The sequence below is a fragment of the Oryctolagus cuniculus genome, chromosome 11 (assembly GCF_051225735.1).
Source record: "Oryctolagus cuniculus isolate XC-2025 breed Fujian yellow rabbit chromosome 11, ASM5122573v1, whole genome shotgun sequence".
Classification (NCBI taxonomy): domain Eukaryota; kingdom Metazoa; phylum Chordata; class Mammalia; order Lagomorpha; family Leporidae; genus Oryctolagus; species Oryctolagus cuniculus.
The window spans coordinates 85,985,222-86,006,779 of NC_142877.1; the positions used below are offsets into that span (position 1 = coordinate 85,985,222).

General features: G+C 40.9%; 1 protein-coding gene across 5 annotated transcripts in view; it reads left to right on the top strand.

Moving 5' to 3' along the window:
* TMTC2 (transmembrane O-mannosyltransferase targeting cadherins 2) overlaps positions 1-21,558 on the top strand; it is a 447,603-nt gene that overhangs the window by 412,422 nt on the left and 13,623 nt on the right. The window lies entirely within an intron of this gene.

Sequence of the window (21,558 nt, forward strand, 5' to 3'; positions counted from 1 at the left end):
TTAGAGACAGAGAGAAAGGTCTTCTAATCCTCTGGTTCAACACCCCCACAATGGTCGCAATGGCCGGAGCTGCACAGATCTGAAGCCAGAAGCCAGGAGCTTCTTCTGGATCTCCCATTTGGGTGCAGGGCCCCAAGCACTTCGGCCATCTTTTACTGCTTTCCCAGGCCATAATGGAGAGCTGGATTGGAAAAGAAGCAGCTAGGACGTGAACTGACACCCATATGGGATGGCAGAGTCTTAGCCCAGTACGTCACAGCACTGGCCCCGGCCATAGCCCCAGACCCGAATATTTCTAATTTTAGTAATAGTTGTCTATATTGCTATATTACTTTCCAAAAAACCAACAGCAATTAAAATTCCTGTCATTACAATTACTGAATCTGGCGATATCCATCTTTTGTTATATTTGTGTTGTGAATACAAATTGCTGTCTTGTTATTTCAGATTGCATCTTTTTGCTACTACTGTGATAATACATCTTTTTGTATGTTTTTTTATATTAATCTTTTGTTTATTTTCTTCTGTGAAGCTTGCCTTTTGCATATTTTACCCACTTTATATTACATTTTCTTCTTAGGATATTTGTCTTTCCAATATGGCATTTAACCTCCCTATCTACTTTAAGAAGGCTTCCTTCACACTAAGGGTTAGTTTTTTGGTTGTATGTGTGCCTTTAAAGATTTTTTTATCCATTTGTTTGAAAAGTAGAGTGACACAGAGTGAGAGAGTGAGAGACAGAGAGATCAGATGTTCACAGCAGCCAAGGCTGGGATAGGCCAAAGCCTGTCTTCCCCAGAGCCTAAACCTCTATCTGGGTCTCTCACATGGGTGGCAGGGGCTCAGATGTTTGGGCCACCATCTTCTGCTTTCCCAGGCTCATTTGCAGAGCAATGGATTGGAATTGGAGCAGCTGGGACTCCAACCAGCATCCCTGGGATGCCAGTGTCACAAGTGGTGGCTTAACCAACTCTACCGCAGTGCAAGCCCCAGGCTTTGTGTTTTTAATTTTCAATTTAGAGTTTTAATTCTCCTGGAATTTGTTATGTATGCTGCAGATGTAGGCCATATAGAGATTCTTGCATGGCTATTAAAAAGAACAAACCCTGTTTATAAGCTTTCAGCTGGAAATATATGTGTGTGTGATTAATGACCATGAAAGTTGTAGATTGATCACTGTGGGTTAGAACTCCTGGCTTATACACACATTGAGCAAGAGAATGAAAGGGCATATGTGAGAAAATAAGTACCAATGTTGGAATGGGGAGGGAGAATCAGGAATTCTCCACCTTCTTTTGAAATATATGTATATATTGCTTAAGAACCCCTCTCCTTCTCTGTCATCCTGGCCTCAAGCCTGCCACTGTGTCAAAGTGATAATTGAGCCTGTTCCCAGAGGATGTGTTTTTGTCATGTTCCCTCCTCCATAGAGTCCAGACGCAGCTGCACGCAGGCTCCAGTGAAACCTAAGTACTCTTTCTTCCATACTGTCATTTTACCCTCCCCCAGAGCCCCAGCCTCTCCTGCGTTGTCACTACGGATTGCAGACATGGCCCTGTCCTAACGTGCTCAGAACACGGAAAAGTACAAGTTACCCACCTGCATTCTGCTCAGATTGTGTTAGCGAGGAAGCAAAATCTGGAAGCCAGAGAAACTAGGAAACACAGCGTGTAGACGGCAGCTGCATGCCCAGCAAGAAGGGAAAACCGATTGTTTTGGAGGAGCAACCAGCAGACTCCAACATAATCCTTATATCATTTTCATTATTTACGCTTTCTAGTCTAAATACAAGGCTGTTGATCACAGGTGGTTTGGCACGGTTCACCTAAATAGAAGTAGCTTCTATGTTCTTGCTGCTCTGGTGATTAAAAATGAACCTTTTGTCATGGGCCCCGTTATCAAACAGGTATCTCCAAACTGGTGTCAGGTATATTGACTGCAACTGTAAAGAGACAGGCAGAAATTACAGGACGCCTCTTGTCTTGAGAAATAAACAAGCGGCAAAGTTAAAAATGGAAAGCATTCTTCTTTCTGTGGTTATGCAAATAGCTGTTTGAAAACGGGTTTAAGACTTAGTGGTGATAATGTAGTGACACCTTTGAGCTTGTGTTCACCTTTGAAGTATTGCTGTGCTTCGAACAGCTCTGTTCCTGGTCTACCCCAAAAGTTCCCCACATGCTCCTGTAGGAAGCTTGCAAGAAACCCTGTTACCCACTCAACATGTCGCGCTCTGTGTGTTTGCACATAGGCATACATGCACACGTTCACCTGCTCCTCTCTAGGATTCTATTCCACCTTAGAAGCATGTGCAACAGTTCAAGATAATGAGTAATGAGACATGAGAGAAGAAAGCCTTCCAAACATAAAATGCACAGCTAAATGTCTTGTCATCACGTCCATAAAACTGTGTTTCAAAAATTACATTTTTATATTTTCAGCCCTTGTCTGAACTTGACCAGAAAGGAAAAAAATAGAAAAGGGAAAAAGTAAAACATAATCTTCTAGATGTTTCAGACTTTTCTATTTCCTTTGTGTCTGAGAACTGAAACTGCCAGTTTCAGTGAATGAGACAGCATCTCCTATGAATTCCCAAATGTATTCTACAGAACAAGGCAGAAAAAGCACTAAAATATTTTTGACAGCCTTACTTCAAACTTCTGTTTCTTAAATAAGTTGAATAAGTTGTCAGCTTTTTTTTTTTTCCTGAGAGTTCTGGGAGAGTCCAGAAGATAGCAAAAGATTGAGATAGATGACTTTATGCCAAATTGTACCTGCTAAATCTCCGTAGAGGAAACTCTCCTGTTTGTCTCAGCTGAACATCAGAGGAGGTAAATTAAAGTCTAGGTAGTGAAGAGAGGACTAATAAGCTCCCCAAACTAGGAGCAAAGAGAATTATAAGTCATCTGAGGTTTGAAAGGCAAAGATAAAATCCTTTCCTTTAACTCAACCAATAAAAACTTAACTGGGTGCCAATAATACACTCTTCTGGAAGTTGGGACTTCCGTGTGAAAAAGGCATACCTGCCTCTATGGACCATGGAGCTTGGGAGCAGATATCAATAATCAATAATCATGAAAATACATAGCAAGTACGAAAACCCTGTGTACTTGTTGCTATGAGACTACTGTATGGGGGGATTTAATGTAGACCTTGCTGTGTAAAGAAAGGCTTCTCTGAAGATAAATTATATGAAATCAAAAAGATGAATAGTTAATTCAGCAATGTAGCGGTGGAAAAATTTTATTTTGTTGAGTTTTTAGCGTTTATAATCCAAGATGGTTTGGGATGTGTATGAAGTAGTTTCAGGAGCACCAATAAATTGGTTTGATTATTGCAGACCAATTGAGTTCAGGCAGGAAATGTGCCATTGGCAGGATCTCTTCAGGGCCAAAGGAGTAATCATGAGAGAGGAGTTGTTGCGGGCCCTGCCTTTAAGAAGCAACAAGTATTGTGGAGAGGAATACTTCATCACAAAGGTGCACCTACCAAAGACAGTGTGGTCCTGGAGATCCCGTGTTCTCTTGTGCACTGGGGGCACTGGAGACAGGCAGGGCAGCCCGGGGGTTGAAATGTCAGAGGACGTGTCTGAGGAGAATAAAATGCCTTGAAGGAATAGGGTTCAGCCAAGCATCACTAAGTGTGGGGAGCATTTCCACATTTGAAGGAAGGTGGGAGCAGTAGTGCGCTGCGTTCTGGAAATGACAGCAGCTCTCTATTTGAAGAGTGAAAGTTTGAGCTCTCAAATGGTACGGAGAGAGAACGGATCGTGCAGAGTTGCAGCAGGGTTGTCAGAAGCCTCAGCTGCTATGCGAAAGGAACTTATTTAATAGTCATAGAAAGGAGAGTGCAGTTTCGGGAAGTTTGTACCAGTTGTATTGTAGAGGTTCAATTTTGTGGAAGCAAGGTTGGTGACAGCAAAATGAGTCATCCAGCTGAGAAATGTTAAAGACCTGAACTACAGCATTGGTAAGTAGGTAGGCAGGAGGTGGGAATAAGGAACATATTTGAGAAATATTTAGCACACTGAATGGGCAGTGCTTAGTCATTCCTTAGTAGGGACAAGGAGGTAAGGAAGAGAGAGAAATGTCCCACATGGGTGACCATGTAAATTCTGGTCCACTGTTCATTTTGGGAACCTTGAAAGACAAATATATCTGATGAGAAAAATGATGGGCTATAGCTAACTGTTAGATATCTCAGAATCCTATCTGGCAACTGAATATGCAGGAATAGCACAGGGCTGGTGATGGAGGTTTTAAAATGAGTGGATAAACCCTGGAGAGAACACGTGTTCTAGACCCAGAGTCAATGGAGAAATATTAAGAGATCCTCACACTTGAAAACTTGACATAGTAGTGCCAGTTAGATGAGAAGCTTATTTAAAAAAAAAAAAAAGAAATTATTCAAGAGATTGGAAGATCCTGTATAGATATTTAAGCTACGGCCAACCCTATTGGCTGATGATTTCATGTTACATCATTGAGAAAGAGAGGAATGAAGAAGATAATTTTTTGTAGATTGAGAAACTTGGGGAAAGATGAAGATGCCATAGCCAGCAATGGGGAAGGATCTCCCAGGCACAGGGTTTATAGCGTGAATGAGTGATTTTGAATGGAAATGCAGTTTTGTCACAGGGACTTAGCTAATGATATGTTTCTGAGCCTTAGTAGACCATTGTGATGAACAAACTAATTTATGTTTAGTAGCTTCTATTTGCATGTGAGCCATGTATTATCAAGTAGTTGGCCTTGCAAGTAGGTTAAATATGCCTCCAGGATACCTCTTCACAATATTAATTTGCTTAACAAGATCTTTCTTCTTCAGTATTAGATATGGAAATTTCAGCTCAGTTGAAGACTGCTTCCAGATCTGAAGTCAGAACTGATGACTTCTTACTATTATAAAGATTTGATATCATGAATATGTATGTGATAAGGAGAAAAACCTTGAAAATGTCAAAGATGTGTCCCTTAGAACCAACACAAGTTGTTTTTATTCAGTTCCCTTTACAGGAAATTCACAGATTATTTAAATGTGTGCTGCATATATCTCGAGGAGTGCAGCGTCACAGTTTGGAATCGTGTGTTTGCTCTCACTTGGAGGAAGCTTGCTGTCAGCATGCACCAGCAAGCATGTGGTGTTAGCAGTGTGAGAAAGGAAGCCCCCAGAGAACAGCAGCACCTCCGGCTTCCCTGGTTCGCTAACCTGCACATGACCTTGAGGCTCTGTGTGTCTCACGTTCTTAGCCGATCTTAGCCGTCTCAGTTCTCTTTCCTTTACTATCTGAGTGCCCATCCACCTGCTTCTCTCTGTGTCTTAAGCATACCGTGCTTAGTCCAACTCTTCTGACATCAGACTGGCGTTCATTTTCTAGGAAAACATTGCCTGAACTCTATTTGCACACTACACTTCACTTAATAATCATAGCTGATCTGTATCGAGTTAGGTGCTTATTTGATTGTTTATTTTCCTCACAAGAGCTCCATGGGAGCAGTGTCTGTGATGGTTTAATTCAACATTGCATTTTTTTAATCCCTCGCCCAGTGTTAGGCCATGATGAGTGCTTAAAAATATTTGCCGAATGAGTATGTGAATGTAGGTTTTCCATCTGAGGTTACACCTCTGCCGATTAGGAGAAGCAGACTACTGGGTACCTAAAGAGAGGCAAGGAGAGATGAGTTTTAGTTTGCTGTTGTTTCTTGGAAAGTATCTAATAAATTATTATGGGAAAACAATTCTTTAACAGAGGTGAGCACACACATACACTCACACATACAAACACCTGGTGGCTGATTCATATAAGATGTCCATCAGTCCTTGATTCAGGATACCTCATTCCTCCAAGTCTTTCTCTGGGTTTTATCTTAGCCCCTGGACTCAAAACTACATTTTTTCTATCTCCACATTGTTGTACCACTGGGTACCTCAAACACAGCTTCTACTCTTTCATTTAACAAATATGAATATGCGTAGACTTCAAAAACGTTTTTCTGTGAAATAAGATTATCTTTTAATTCTCTTTTCCATGGATTTTTTGAAGTTCCTATTCTGGTATGTATTGAATATCCAGCTGTTCAGTGTCAGCAATGCTCTGAGCATTAGTAGTGAGCAGTTAAAGAGGTAAATAAAGTGCTTTTTACTTACAAAAAGGATTTTTATTCTGAGGGCGGAGAGATAAAGTCACTATTAACAAATGATGGCTCTATGAGGAAAGCAGAACAAAAGACTTAAGAAAATTAAACATGATAAAGAGGGAGACATACTTCACATGTGATCATCACTTTTTAGCTTTTTGAAAAGGTGAGATTTAATATGGGACAGAAAGGACAAGGATCCAGCCATGCAAAACTGTGGGGAGGGATCACTTGTGTAGTAAACCCAAGGAAAGATGGAAATTGACTTGGGGCAAAAGGAAGACTTGGGAGGAGCTGAGGTTGGAGAGAGAGAATACCTCTGGATTTCATTTTAAGTGTGGAATGAAATAAGCATGAGAGTGAAATACCTCCATTTAAATTTTCCAAAGATGTCCGAGGCTGCTCTGTGGAGAACTGATTAAAAGGAAAAACTGGAAGGAGTGAGGCCGTTTAATGGGCCATCACAATAGTTCCTGCTGTAGACAGGAGAATGGTTTGGCTCTAGGTAGAGAAGGGAATATATATATATATATATATATATATATATATATATATATTCAGAATAAGTGACTCCATCCTTCTATCCCATAGCATGTCTCTCTTGTGCATTCCTTACATAGCTTATTACATTTCCCTTCAGTTCAAGTGGCCACATCAGTAATCTTAGCCTTACCTTTAACTTTCTCTCCATTTCCCTCATCTTCAGCCAGCACTTCATCAAATCCTGTCAAATAACGACAAAAAATGGTTCTCAGTAATATATCTTCTTCATCTCTCTTTTCATGGCCATTGCTTCAAGTTCCATAATTCCTTGCAGGAAAAATTTTAAGAGGGCTGTAACTGCTCCCTCTGCTTCAAGTCTGTAGTCCGTCAAATCTGTTCTGCAGTCCTGTCACAAGAACAGATCGCTTTGCAAATTCCTATTAAAAATACTCTTTGGTGGCCATGTTGTAACCTAGCCAGTTAAGCTGCTGCCAGTGATACCGGCATCTCATATCAGAGTGCCGATTGTGTCCCTGATGCTACACTTCCAATCCAGCACGCTGCTACTGTACCTAGGAAGGCAATGGAAGATGGCCCAAGTATTTGGACCCTACCACCCTTGTGTGATACACAAATGGAGTTCCTGGTTCCTGATTTTGGCTTGGCCCAGCCCCGGCTGTTGTGGTCATTCCAGGGGTGAGCCAGCAGATGTGTGTGTGTGTGTGTGTGTGTGTGAGAGAGAGAGAGAGAGAGAGAGAGAGAGAGAGAGAAAGACTGCCTTCGAATTAAATGAATAAATCCTTAAAAATAGATTCATGTTAAAAACTACTCTTTGACTTCACATTGCTGATGCTATTTTTCAGTTTTTTTTTTACCATGCCGTTTTTCTAACAAAGTTTATCAGAAGCTAACTATGTAAAAAATGAGCCTTTCATAGCAAAGGTGTCCCTCTCCACCTCTCCCTGTGCGTGTGTGCGCGCACACACACACACACAGTACATCCCAGCCTCCCAGCCACTCTCATCATTCATGCAGAATGAACGTGTTCTATAATTCCATGCACTTGACCCTCATTCCACTGAAATTTTCTTGGGGTTCAAAGGTTTTTTTCCTTCTCTCCTTGGTTTCAGGAATCATCTTTGAACACCCATACTGAATATCATCTCTGTATATTTCCATTTTATTTTTAATTGTAAAAAATTAGTATGTTACATTGAGAGAGATAGAAAGTGATCTATTTTAGGCTGAGAAAGAGTGATTTTTCCTCATAATCATCAGATTTTCTTAATGCCAATATTCTCCTTTAAAGATTTGACATTTCTTCATGTTTTGCTACTTTGCAGAAGGATAAATATGAGATATTATCCTTCCCCAACTATGTCCCAGGGAGCTCCTAATTTCTTGATTAAAAGCCTAATTTCATTCCTTCTTATGCAGTAGGTGTTATTGTTTGGCATTTATGGTAAAGATTTATAACAGCAATGAAAATTTTCGAACTGAATAGAAACCACCCCATAGGCAAACAAATGAGAAAGATTTAATTTTTTGCTGCAATAAAATTCTAACTGCACAACATCCACTGTCTCCTCACTTTGCATTTTAAATTTGCACTTCTGACTTAGAGCCCTAGTTTAAGCATATGCTGTTTTGACTCTCCCTCTGCTATTATTAATATAGTTTACTTTCTCCCAGAGTCTAAAGTCCTCTAGCATTAGGGGAAAACTTTAACGCAAAAATCAAGACTTTTAGTTTCATGCCTAAGAAATTTGTTTATGTATATTTTACATGCAAGGGTGTTTATGATTCCATCGATACCTTTTAAGACAAAGACAAATGAAAAGATTCTCCAAAGGCCTATTGTTGTTCTTTGATAGGAGAATTCACAAAAGAGAACTCCTCTTTCACACTTCTTTTAAAAATGTGGCCTTTCTTCCAGTTTAGGGTGACCTTATTCTTATTTATAACACTTGATGTAGTCATATTCCAGTAAGAAAGTACCACCTAGAAGCATCAATTTATTTATTTTATTTATATAAATAAAAGCATTTATTTCAATAGCATACTATAAAATTGTGAAATATTTCTGTGAAGTTTGACAGTTTTTCAAATGCCACATGTACTTACTCTGTTACTTATTCCTCATGATAGTTTTTAAGGAACTCTGGGTAACCATTTTCTTGTTTTTATCTTCCATTTAACAAGATGACTTGACAATATTGAGTAGCTTTTTGAAACTCACATTGGCCTTCCTAATGCTAATCCAGAACTATTGCATGTTGGGAATCATCATGGGATTTGCATGTTGGACAGATATGTGTGGTTTTGGGTATTCTTTGAAAAAGTGTTCTCTTCATTTGGCTACAAGTTCATAATCTGACTTCCTTTTGTTATTTTCAGTAAGAATGACCTGTCTGAATAAAATGTAATTATGTAGGTAAAACAGTTTGGAGAAAAAATCTTGTTTTAATGCTTGCTAAAGTAAATAATGTGTGTGGGGCTATTCTGTATTTTACTTATCTTGATGCAATTTTTTATTAACAAATATAAGCAAGAATAGACTGTAAATAAGATAATCTTTCCTCTTATAGTAGCTATAAACACTGGAGATTCCACTACCTCTGCAAGCTTCTATAAAATAAGAATGGCACTAATAGCACATCCAGAATGCTTCTAATTGATTAAAAAATTTATTTTATTATTGGACTATTTAGCACCACTGAAGTTCATGTTTCATAATTTTAATTTCCCTTGTACCTCAGCAGCAAGGTATGAACAATATTGATCACATTTTTAGTCAGTCCTCACTTCAAGGAAACTGATAAATGAGAAGTAAACTTATAAATCAAATGAATCACAATAACACAGGCATTTATCACATGACATTTCTTATTAGAACACAGTCTTTCAAATGAATTTTTGGTTTGCTTAATCATAGACACCACAGTTTTATTTTTAAATAGTACAAGAATTATAGTTTGAATTCTATTTTTGAGCAATGGGATAATTATAAAATGTTCATGTTTCTCCATGAAAATATTGGTTTCTTTTCCTCCTTAAAGTGCATGAAGTAAAAACTGAAGGCTAATTTGAGAATGATTTCATGTACTCCCAAATACGTTTTAGTGCACATAGAAAAATCGTAGAATCATCATCATAATAAATCTGAATAGTGGAATGGAAACAGAAGAAGAAATAGAATGTGGAGGGGCCGGCGCCGTGGCTCGCTTGGTTAATCCTCCACCTGCTGCGCCAGCATCCCATGTGGGCACTAGGTTCTAGTCCTGGTTGCTCCTCTTCCAGTCCTGCTCTCTGCTGTGACCTGGGAAAGCAGTAGAAGATGGCCCAAGTGCTTGGGCCCCTGCACCCAAATGGGAGACCAGGAAGAAGCACCTGGCTCCTGGCCAGCCGTAGTGGCCATTTGGGGAGTGAACCAACGGAAGGAAGACCTTTCTCTGTCTCTCACTGTTTATAACTCTACCTGTCAAAAAAAAAAAAAAAAAAAAAAAAAGAATGTGGAGCACTGGGTCTTGTACCTAAGAGCAGTGCTTACTAGATGTGTTGCTATGAACAGTTTAATCTTCCAGAGCCCAGGACTCTTTGGGTTGATTATGAGGATCAGGTGATATCACGTAAATAGATGTGTTTTTGAAAAATGTAAAAGTAGAAAGCCAGTTTAAAGAACCTGTAGTCTAATTAATTAAACACAGACTTTCTGACCCATTGATACAGCAAAACAAGAAAATCTATGACCTGTGTATATAATGCACATTAAACAAATAATTCCATGAGAGTGAAAAGGATTTGTCATGCTCAAGTTTAACAGCCCACTACTGCTATTTTCACCAGGCAAATTACATGCAGAAAGCACGTAGCAAGTTGTTATTATAAAGGAAATTCCAGAGTCTTGCAACTGACAAGCAGTAATCTGTAGGTGTCTTGTTTTACCCGATAGCACGGACTCCTTGACACTGGAAGGACTTTCGGCAGTGTTACACCCGTAGGGCACACAAATACCTTTGGGGATGTCTGAGCCCACATTGAGCAGAAATTTTATTTTGGATAAATAGCAAGGCAGATAAGCACATTTCGCCGTGTTATCATCATTCATGGTATCAGGGAAGGTATGCTATTTTTTAATCTTTAGGTAAAGAAAGGAACATTAAATATATTTAGTCTGTGAAGTAGCAGTGCTTGTGCTCAACGAAGACTTACTCTGTAATTTTCTGCTTAATGATAAAGGGAGAGGATAGATGCAGGAAGGCAAATCCCTCCCCTCTGATTTTGCGAGAGTGAAATTAGACTTTATCTTGGCAAGTGGTAGAGTTGCTCTGCTGAAAACACAGTATCAAATTGAAATTTGCGTGTATTATCAGAAACAGTTTGTGTAACAATGCAAAAACAGTTATGCATGTGATAAGTGTTCTTCAAAGGAAACAATCAACTGTGGGTTGATACTTCGCATAAATAAACTGTGGCCTGTGTAGCTGTTCTCAGTTATAAGCTACACAAAGTGCAGTGCTTCCAAAAGTGGATCGCATTCCAGGAAGATGTCAAAATGTTTCATTAGCTGTCTGTTTTGATTTGTTTATGTTGCTTATCTGTATTTGCTACTGCTTCTCTTACCTTGAGTTTAAAACATTTTGAGAGTAGGATTCATTTTCCTTTTTACTCTATTGTTTAAGATAGTTTTTGACAGAGGATCTGGCTCCACAATTATCGCTTCACTCTTCATTAATGCCTCACCCTCAAATTATGTAGAAGCCAACTCTGAAATTGTCTTAATGTCAATGTCTTCTAGTGCAGCAGAGTACAGAGATTTTCTTGCCTAGGGTCTTAGAAGAGAGTAGAATTATGTTCTTCTGAAATGCTGTTGGGCTTTCAAGAAGGGTCTAAGAAGCATGTTCTCGAAGGTGGGAAGTGTTCGGGAGGTAATAGAAAACTGCCAACTGGAGATTGGAATCATAAGTAGTGGATCACGTATAGAAACAGGGTTGTCCTCAGGATGGAGTCCAATAGCAGCTTTGCCTTCCACCTTATGAACCCGCACTTGCACCAGTAAGGTGAAGCGTTGCTTATAACTCCCATGATTGGGTCAAGACACTCAAAGGGAAATGTGCTGGTTTTAGATTAATAGTACTCTCTGGCTGTTGCCAAAGATAGATACAAATTCCATCTGTAGAAGAGCATCCCAATTTAGGTCTAGGGGATTCCTCAGAGTAAGACCAAGCGACCAAAGAAGCACAGAGTTCACAAGATCACAGTGAAGTAATCACCATGAATGAGAATCAGCAGAAGCAAAGACTGTAGTTACCAGAATCCCCGGAAGCGGAATATAGGCTTTGACTGAAATACTTCAGAAATAGATAATCGGATGATCTCGACAGCAAAAGTTATTGAAATCATGACTGAATGCTTAAGTAGCAGATAAGTCACAACTGAGAATATCAGTAAAGTTAAAGATATATCTGAACAGATTACCAGGGATTCCACGCAAAGAAGCAAAATGGGGAATATGAAAGAGAAGTTAAGAAAACTAAAGAGTATAATGAGGAGATCTGATATATACTCACAGCCCCACAGTGTAGACTAGAGTGATGGAATATCTCAGAATTTCTCAGAATGATTAAAAGATAGAATACACGCGATAGTATGTTCTATTTTATTTTGTTTTAAGATTTTATTTGAGAGAGAGTTAGACAGTGAGAGGGAAAGACAGAGAGATCTTCAATATACTGGTTCGCTTTCTAAATGGCCTCAATAGCAGGAGCTGGGCTGATACAAAGTAGGGGGCCAGGAACTTCCTCCAGGTCTCCCACACGCAGAAGCCCTCTTGTGCTGCTTTTCCAGGCCATAGCAGAGAGCTGGAGTGGAAGAGGAATAGCTGGGACTAGAACTGGCACCCATATGGGATGCTGGCACCACAGACAGAGGATTAACCTACTGAGCCACAATGTTAACCCCAACAATATGTTCTAAAAGGAACAAATAAACAGAAATCTATACCTTTGCCTATCACAGTAGTCATATAGAATACCAGAGACAGCAACAACCTAAAACCAACCAGAAAGAAAGACAGCCTACTATGAAGGCATACCAATTAGACTAAGGGTACATTAGATCGGAAGCAACAATGAAACATTCAAAACAGTGCAATAATTATTTTGAGGTGATAAGAAAAAAAAATGTTGTAATAGTTTTAGAATCTAGGATTATCTTTCAAAAATGATAGCTATCAACTTTTTAGATCATCAAAAGCTGAATATATTGCCACCAGAAACCCTTTGCTGAAGGGTTATCTCTAAAGCTTATCCTTCCAGAAGAATGAAAGTAAACGTTAAGGTGCAAGAAGAAAGGGCGGGCAAATAAAACAGTATGACATAGATCTGAAGAGGCAGTGTATGGTCTCATGGCAAGGATGGTAGTGTCTGTGGTTATTGCTGGGGCAGGATTTGATTCAGACATCTGACCAGAGATACACTGTGTGTGTATGCATGTGTGTGCTCCCTTTCTCCATTCACTGTAGCCAAAATATGGCTTAGGGGAACTTTTTTTTTTTTTTTTAAGATGTATTTACTTATTTGAAAGAGTTACACATAGAGATGAGAGGCAGAGAGAGAGGTCTTCCATCCACTGGTTCACTCCCCAGTTGGCTGCAGTGGCCGGAGCTGTGACGATCTGAAGCCAGGAGCCAGGAGCTTCCTCCGGGTCTCCCACGTGGGTGCAGGGGCCCAAGGACTTGGGCCATCTTCCATTACCTTCCCAGGCCACAGCAGAGAGCTGGATTGGAAGTGGAGCAGCCAGGACTTAAACCGGCACCTATATGGGATGCCAGCGCTTCAGGCCAGGGCGTTAACCCACTGTGCCACAGTGCCGGCCTCAGGGGAACTTTTTCTTGAGCGTGTGCTACTCCCCTTGGAATCATGCCAATAGGAGAGCCCAGTGCAGGTGCAGTCTTCAAATAGGATGTTTGAAAAAAAATGTTTTTAGTATCAAGTAATATACCATCTAAGCATAAAGTGTATTGATGTGTTTAACTAAACATGCAGGATAACAAATGATACGATTCATGCCTGTGAAGCCATCATGTAATTCCAAAACTAATCATTGCTGATAACTTTCTTGTGCTCCTTTTATTTATTTGTTTCTTTTCCTGCCCCATCCTTGTGTACCCTCCACTAGAAATAATCACTATTTGAAGTTTAGTCTTTAAATAAAAATACCACTAAATAAAATATTAAATACATGGTTCTTTTAAGTTACTTGATGGATGTATTTATTTTTCATTTACTAAATTCTAATTAATGAATGCCAAGTAGAAATATGATCAATGATGTTTTTAGCTAACTTCTGAAATACAGGGAAATTAACATCATAAAACATGAACTACAAGGCACTAGAGAAAGCTCATAATAACACTGGGCCTACTAAATTCCTCAGAGTAAGAGCAAGCAATTAAACACCTTAAGAAATGGGCTTATCAGTTATTGGAAAGAACGTGCTTTTGGTGTTACATTTGCTTTCTTGGTGAAGTTACCCAAAGTATAAGTTACAGCAACAGCAGCACATAAATTTAGGTGTTAGCAAGTGGAAGTTATCTTTAAAAAGTTTACTTCACTAAAAAATATTACCTTATCTACCTAAAGTGCATTCTTGCTAGTATTTATTATTGTGTTGTTTTCTCCAACCATCAAGACTAATATCAATCATGTTCTTTATCTCTGCTCATCTAAGTCATTGCAAAATGCCCACTTCTCTCAGGTCATCCCTCATTCCCCAGAATGTAATGCTCCTAAGACCTTCTCTATCTCTTTTTCCTGTGTCATCCATTATTCCCCAACTATTGAACTGTTTTACTAACTCTGTGTCCCAGGATGCCCCTCTTACCCAGTTGCTCTTTTCTCACCTATAAGACAGCCATGATCCCATTTAAAACATCTGTTCCCTGGCTATTATCTCCACCGCTAGTACCAATTTCCCAGAGGCATTGGCCGCACTCCAAACTTGCAACCTGTGGGAAGCACCGGTGTGTTACCATTCTTCCCACATCTTGCCCCACCTTCCTCTTTTCTTAAGTTGACTTCTGAGTTCGGTCATTGTCATTGATGCCTTCTTTCCTCCTCATGTTCTTGGCCGAATCGACATCTAATTATTTCCTCTCTGTCGCTCCCCGTCTTCGTGGAGGAACGACACAGGACCCTGCGCTGTTCTTTTGTCTGCTCGGCCCTCCCCAGGTCTGCTGCTGGTTCTTCCCGGGTTGGCTGGCAACCCCTCCACCTCCGTGGAAGGGCGGTTCCCCCTGCCACATTCCCCACTTCCGCAGGGGAGCGGCACACCGCCAGCCGGCTCTCTCGGGGGCTGCACAGGTGTTCCTTCAGGTAGATTTTCCCCTTAGATGTTCCTGGTGCATGTTGTCTCTCTCCTCCTTTATAGTCCTCCTCCGCCAATCCCAACTTGGCTGCCCACATGCCAAGTATGCTGCTCTCCTCCAATCAGGAGCGGCTCTTGCAGCTTATCAAGTTGGTAAGGGGCAGCTGGGTAGAAGCTGTACGCTCCTCTCCCAGCGCCACATTGTGGGAGAGCAGATGCACACAATAAGTCTTAATTCCAGTAACTTAGTCTAGTCCGAGTTGCTCCCAGTTGCTCCCCACACCTCTCTTCCAGTTTCATGTCTGCATCATGAATATAATGAAAGGCACAATGCACTTTACACTTAATCCCGCTAACCTCAAATGAGTCTTTAGACCTGAGTGGCAATGGTCCCAGTTTTCTAGTACATTCTCTCTCAGCATTTTTCTGAATAACTGTTCATATCTTACTCCAGTACCAAAAATCCCCTGTATCTCTTCCCCTTTATGGACGTCCCACTCAGCCGATGACCTTGTCTCCTCTTACCCTGGGGAAATAGAAGTGGTTAGAGGAAGGCCGGCGCCGTGGCTCAGTAGGCTAATCCTCCGCCTTGCGGTGCTGACACACCGGGTTCTAGTCCCGGTTGGGGCACCGGATTCTGTCCCGGTTGCCCCTCTTCCAGGCCAGCTCTCTGCTGTGGCCAGGGAGTGCAGTGGAGGATGGCCCAGGTACTTGGGCCCTGCAGTCGCATGGGAGACCAGGAGAAGCGCCTGGCTCCTGCCATCAGATAGGCGTGGTGCTCTGGCCACAGCACGCCAGCCACAGCAGCCATTGGAGGGTGAACCAACGGCAAAGGAAGACCTTTCTCTCTGTCTCTCTCTCTCACTGTCCACTCTGCCTGTCAAAAACAAGAAGTGGTTAGAGGGAACCTCCATAGGCTTCCATCACCGCATCTACCCATATTCTTGTTCTTGCCTTTAAATGCTTCCTGTCCTCTTATGAGCCAAGTCTTCATGACATGCAACTGAAACCAGCATGGTCCTTCAGCACTGAATGGCACTAACCTTGACTACTGAAGGTTCTCTCCCTCCCCGCCTTCTGTTACCCCTCTCTCCTGTATTAACAAACAGGGGGAGCGACATATAAGCTCATATGACACTAAGGTGTTAACTGTTTTGTGTATTGCTGGTACAATACCCAGTCTCATAGTAGATGTTTAATGTCACTCCCCCTCTTCGTGGAGGAACGACACTAACCCTGCCTAGGCTTCCTATCCGAGTCACGGCCCCATTATGTCGCTCCCCCTCTTCGTGGAGGAACGACACAGGACCCTGCGCTGTTCTTTTGTCTGCTCGGCCCTCCCCGGGTTTGCTGCTGGTTCTTCCCGGGTTGGCTACCGTCCCTTCCACCTCCGTGGAAGGGCGGTTCCCCCTGCCACTTTCCCCACTTCCGCGGGGGAGCGGCACACCGCCGGCCGGCTCTCGGGGGCTGCACAGGTGTTCCTCAGGTGTTCCCAGTGCATGTTGTCTCTCTCCTCCTTTATAGTCCTCTTCCACCAATCCCAACTCTGCTACCCACACGCCGAGTACGCTGCTCTCCTCCAATCAGGAGCAGGTCCTACAGTTTATTGGTTGAACTGGAGGCAGCTGAGCAGAAGCTGTTTCTCCCTTCTCAGTGCCATATTGTGGGAGAGCAGATGCATAGAATAAGTCTTAATTCGAGTAACTTAGTCTAGTCCGAGTTGCTCCCAGTTGCTCCCCACAGTTTAATAATTAGATGTTAAATTAATAAGTGAGTACATGATGAACAATTACATTAAAAGGGGGGAAAGAGAAAATTGGCTGTAACTGATGACATCTACTGATATAAGTTGAAAAGCTGTGACCAGAGGACTGCAGCATAGATAACATTTTAGCTCTCCTCCACCTGTTAAAGTTTTTGCCAGTGACATTCTTACTAAAATTCTTACCTTACTCTACTGTGATGAATTTTCTCTTCCTCACCTTTCACGGTTACTCGTGCAGTAAGAGACACCCATGGCACCAGCCCCTGTGTTTTGGGATGGCTGTGGCTCCCGTCCTCCCGTGCGCAGCTCTGAGGTTGACCAGATCTGCAGACCTGCCACGTGCACCCTTGAGGTGCTGGTGGGGGCGGTTTTGTAAGGGAGCAGCTCACTTAGCAGTCAGGATTTAATTCGGGGGAATATGACCTCTCTAATTACCACGTATTTATTCTCCTGGATGAGTCAAAGAAGTCAGCAAAGTTCTGAGACCTCTTTCTGACTGAAGTAAATAAAAGTGTAAAATTAGAGGCAGTAGTGCGTAGCTTAATTTCTCTGAGCCATTTCAAGACACTGAGATTGTATTTTATTATATGCAGTGGACTTTAAGCATTCATGAGGCAAATGGTTTACATTGTAATAAGATAGTGAAATATGTATAAGCTATTTTGTTTTAAGAATAACTAATATGTGGGCCAGTGTTGTGGCGCAGCAGGTTAAGCCACCACTATGGTGCTGGCATCCTAGATCAGTTTCAGTACAAGTACGGGCTGCTCTGGTTCCAATTCAGTTCCCTGCTAATGCACCTGGGAAGGCAGCAGAAGATGGCCCAAGTACCTGGGCCCCTGCCACCATGTGGGAGGCCTGGATGAAGTTCCAAGCTCCTTGCTTTGGCCTGGCCCAGCTTGGCCATTGTAGCCATTTGGAAAGTAAACCAGCAGATGGAAGATCTCTCTCCCTTTCACTCTCGCTCTCTCTCTTTCACCCTGCCTTTAAATAAAATACAATAAATCATTTTAAAAAGAATAATATAAAATAGCAGAAAAAGTTCTTGCCTGTGGTTTCTTACATGAAAGATTGAAAAGAGGTGTCTAATTGTACTTCTAGGAAAGCATTTTTTATTTTGCTTGTTCAGACATGAATCATAGATAGAGCTAATATGTGACCAAGTTTTAGTGTATTCAAATATCAGATCACTGTTTCAGGATTGTTACATTGTCAATATAGAATTAGACTATTTGACAAAGTGAAACTATAGTATGTTGTGAATCTGTGAGCATATTTGGCTTGTGCTATGTAATCATAATGATTCCCTATTTAAGCTGGGTCTAAAATTGGAGTTGGCATATGAGAAATAATCTCTGGGTCTGGAATAATTTAGTTCTACCTTCTATTTCAAGTTTCATTTCGGTTGTTATTTATGAATATTGTCAAATTATTTAGTGAATATATTGGAGGCTAGCAGTTGCTTGGGCTCTCCTGGATCTGGGTGATTGCTTTACTGATCTAGTTGTTTGCTTACTTGCTTCCTTTTTATACTAACAGAATAGATCACAGTAAGGAGTCTTGAAGGTTATCAAGAATAGGTTTGCCCAGAGAAAAGACATCAGTAGATTTTGTAAAAAGCAATGCAGATTTTGAACTGTATAGACATTTATAGGCTATTACTCAAAAAATGCCATAGAGCCAGTCTTTAAAACCTTCTAAGAGGTGATAAAAATGTGTAGACTGTACCCACTTTACCTATGAGGAGGAGGTGATTGATGCAATGTGATTGTGGCAATTTCAGATATGAAGTTTTCAGAAATAAAAGCGGAATGTGCAATAGGATGGAGAGATCTTGAGGGTGATATGTGAGCTTATACTATGTGAGTGGCAGAGGTTAGCCATGCGCTTGGATGCATGAAAGCCACATTTATTTATTTTTACATTTTCAGCAGCTATGACACCTTGGCAAGTATGATGGCTTGGAGTCCAGCATGGCTTCACCTTGATTGGTGTGTCTTGATGGAATCTTTTCTGAAATGATGTGTGAAGACCTTGCATCATTATTTTTCCAAGCATGTTTCAACAAAGTCATGGCCCTATAAAAGTGCAAATAGAATGCCATGTATCAGACAGTGTGTTTACATTTTATTTTTAGTCCCAAGAAAGATTTATAGTGTTTAGAGCAATTGCTTTGCTCTTTTCTATTATGTTTGATCTGGTCATCCTAACTCCCAATGCAGTATGTGAAACATTTTCTGCTTGCGGTGTGCACAAAGGCTGGGGAATTTGCTCTATGTTTGTGTTTTTTTTTTTTTTTAAAGATTTATCCTGTGAATGGACAGTGGCTGCCTTCTGATGTCATGTTCACATGTGATTGCCCAAAATGGAATGGTCACCCCTGAATTAATCATGTTTGTTTACACAATAGTCCCCAACTGCTTTGTGTGAGGGAAAAAAATTGTCTTACCCACCTGCTGTGGTTTGAATGTCTGTACCCCCTAGAATTCCTGTATTGAAACCCCTAACATGATGATAGCTAGAGGTGGGGTCTTTGGGAGGTCATAAAACTTAGAGTGGTCATAAGCATGGGGCTCTCACGATGGGAGTCAAATCCTTATAACAAGAGAAGGGACACAGGGAGTCTCTCTTTGAGCAGTAGATTCTTGATTATTCAACATAGTTCAGTAATTATAGTGTATGTATTGCTGCACATGTGAGGGTACTTCAGCTTATCAAAATTGGAATTAAAAAGTTTAACTTGGTACAAAAAATTTTGAAATCTTTACATACAAGGGATCTTCACAATGTCCATGGGAAATGCATATAATAAAAAAAAAAAAACTATGCATGAATTTAAAGGCTTCTGTGCACCAAAATACATTTACCTTTTCATTCAGTTTGTACAGACTTTGTGAAGTATGTATGTGTGTGTATGTGTGTGTGTGTTCTAGATGGTCAACATGCAAGCAAAAGACCAAGAGAAAAAATAGATTTCTGGATCTGTCTACCCTAACATTTCAGTTTTTAAATTTTCCAAGTGTAAATCTCCACTTCCAACAAATATCTGAAATATATTTTTAATATGAACATGGTTTACCCAGTGCCCTGTTTCAACTCTTGGAATGAGTGGTCATTTCAGTACATACATGCAGACTCATGCCTCACACATACACACTTGGATGTCCTGTACAGCTGGAAATCCTTCTGCGTAATATGATTATGATTGATAAAGCATGCACATGTTCCCCCTTCTCCTTCATGCTAAAAAGAAATGAATAAACGTAGATTGAGTTATGTTGCTTAAATCATTCGTGTTTGGAATAGAAATTGGCAAGGAATTTGGTTCAAAGAAAACGAAAAGAGAATGCTGTAGGATTTTGTAGATGGGTCAGAGCAGCCAGCTCTTGGTGTTTCAGAGAGAAAGATGATGCTTGCTTGTTGTGTATATTCTTTTCCCAATTCCTTCAAATCTGCTTATTTTCATCCTTTTTCTAGTCGATGTGTGCTTTGAGTCATCAGTCTCACTGTGGTAGCATTTTTGCTTAGTAATTTTACTTGAAAGGGTGAGCTGCATGCTTATTGCAAAGCAAGATAAACAGTGTACTGATTACATTTTATAAAAGCCGCAAGTGAAATTTAGGTGGCCTGGGATCTATGTTTCCTATTTGGATCCTGTGAAGGATGTCCCTGTGAAATAAAGACATCAGGAAACCCCACTTTGAAACAGGATCGTCTTCAGTGAAGGTTGTATCTCTGAGGTCGTGTTCTTCATTCAGTAGATGCACTTGAAAGTCTGTTAGAAATAACCACCACCTTTGAAATTATTCTGTTACAATCACTGTTTCTCTCCCCCAAACCACAGCTGTTGGCATTTTGATTGCCACAGAAATAAATAGCACTCCACATCATGGCAATCACACCCATCATAAGACTTAAATGAATGTTCTTGTAACACCCGCTGGGATGGGACAGATGGAGGAGGGAAGGGTTGAGTACATGGGATAAAATGTCTCACTGACAAATTGAAGGTACTCCCTTAATGCAGCACTGTGTCACTTGTCACCTGTATCTGCTTCGTTTTATTCAAAGCTATATCAAAAACCCAGATACTGTGTTGAAACTGAGACTCAAAATGAATCATTGCTATTATCTGTCAGAATTGGCTTTGCATTTGCTAGATTTCCTGTGTTTTCCCTTGCTGTGTCTACAATTTGGTAAATCTTTTTACAGAGATGCTTTATTCAAAATATGACTGTAGTCAACATATGACTGCAAAGTTTCATTTCTGAGTTGGAGCATTCTATTGTGTAGGGGGCTTTGTTTCGTCAGTGTATTTTGTGAAAATCCTTTGGTTTGTTGTGCTAATATGGCATTTTTAATAGCTATTTTTTTTTTTTTTTTGACAGGCAGAGTTAGACAGTGAGAGAGAGAGAGACAGAAAGAAAGGTCTTTTTTCCGTTGGTTCACCCACCAAGTGGCCGTCATGGCCTGTGCGTTGCAGCCGGCGTGCTGCACCGATCCAAAGCCAGGAGCCAGGTGCTTCCTCCTGGTCTCCCATGCGGGTGCAGGGCCCAAGGACCTGGGCCATCCTCCACTGCACTCCCTGGCCACAGCAGAGAGCTGGACTGGAAGAGGGGCAACCGGGACAGAATCCAGTGCCCCGACTGGGACTAGAACCCGGAGTGCCAGCACTACAGGTGGAGGATTAGCCTAGTGAGCCGCGGCGCTGGCCTTTAATAGGTATTTTTTTCCACTTTGGTTTGACTCCAGAAGGGTTAACATCATGGAGATCACCATTGACAGCTTAATCTACAAACTAATTGAAAT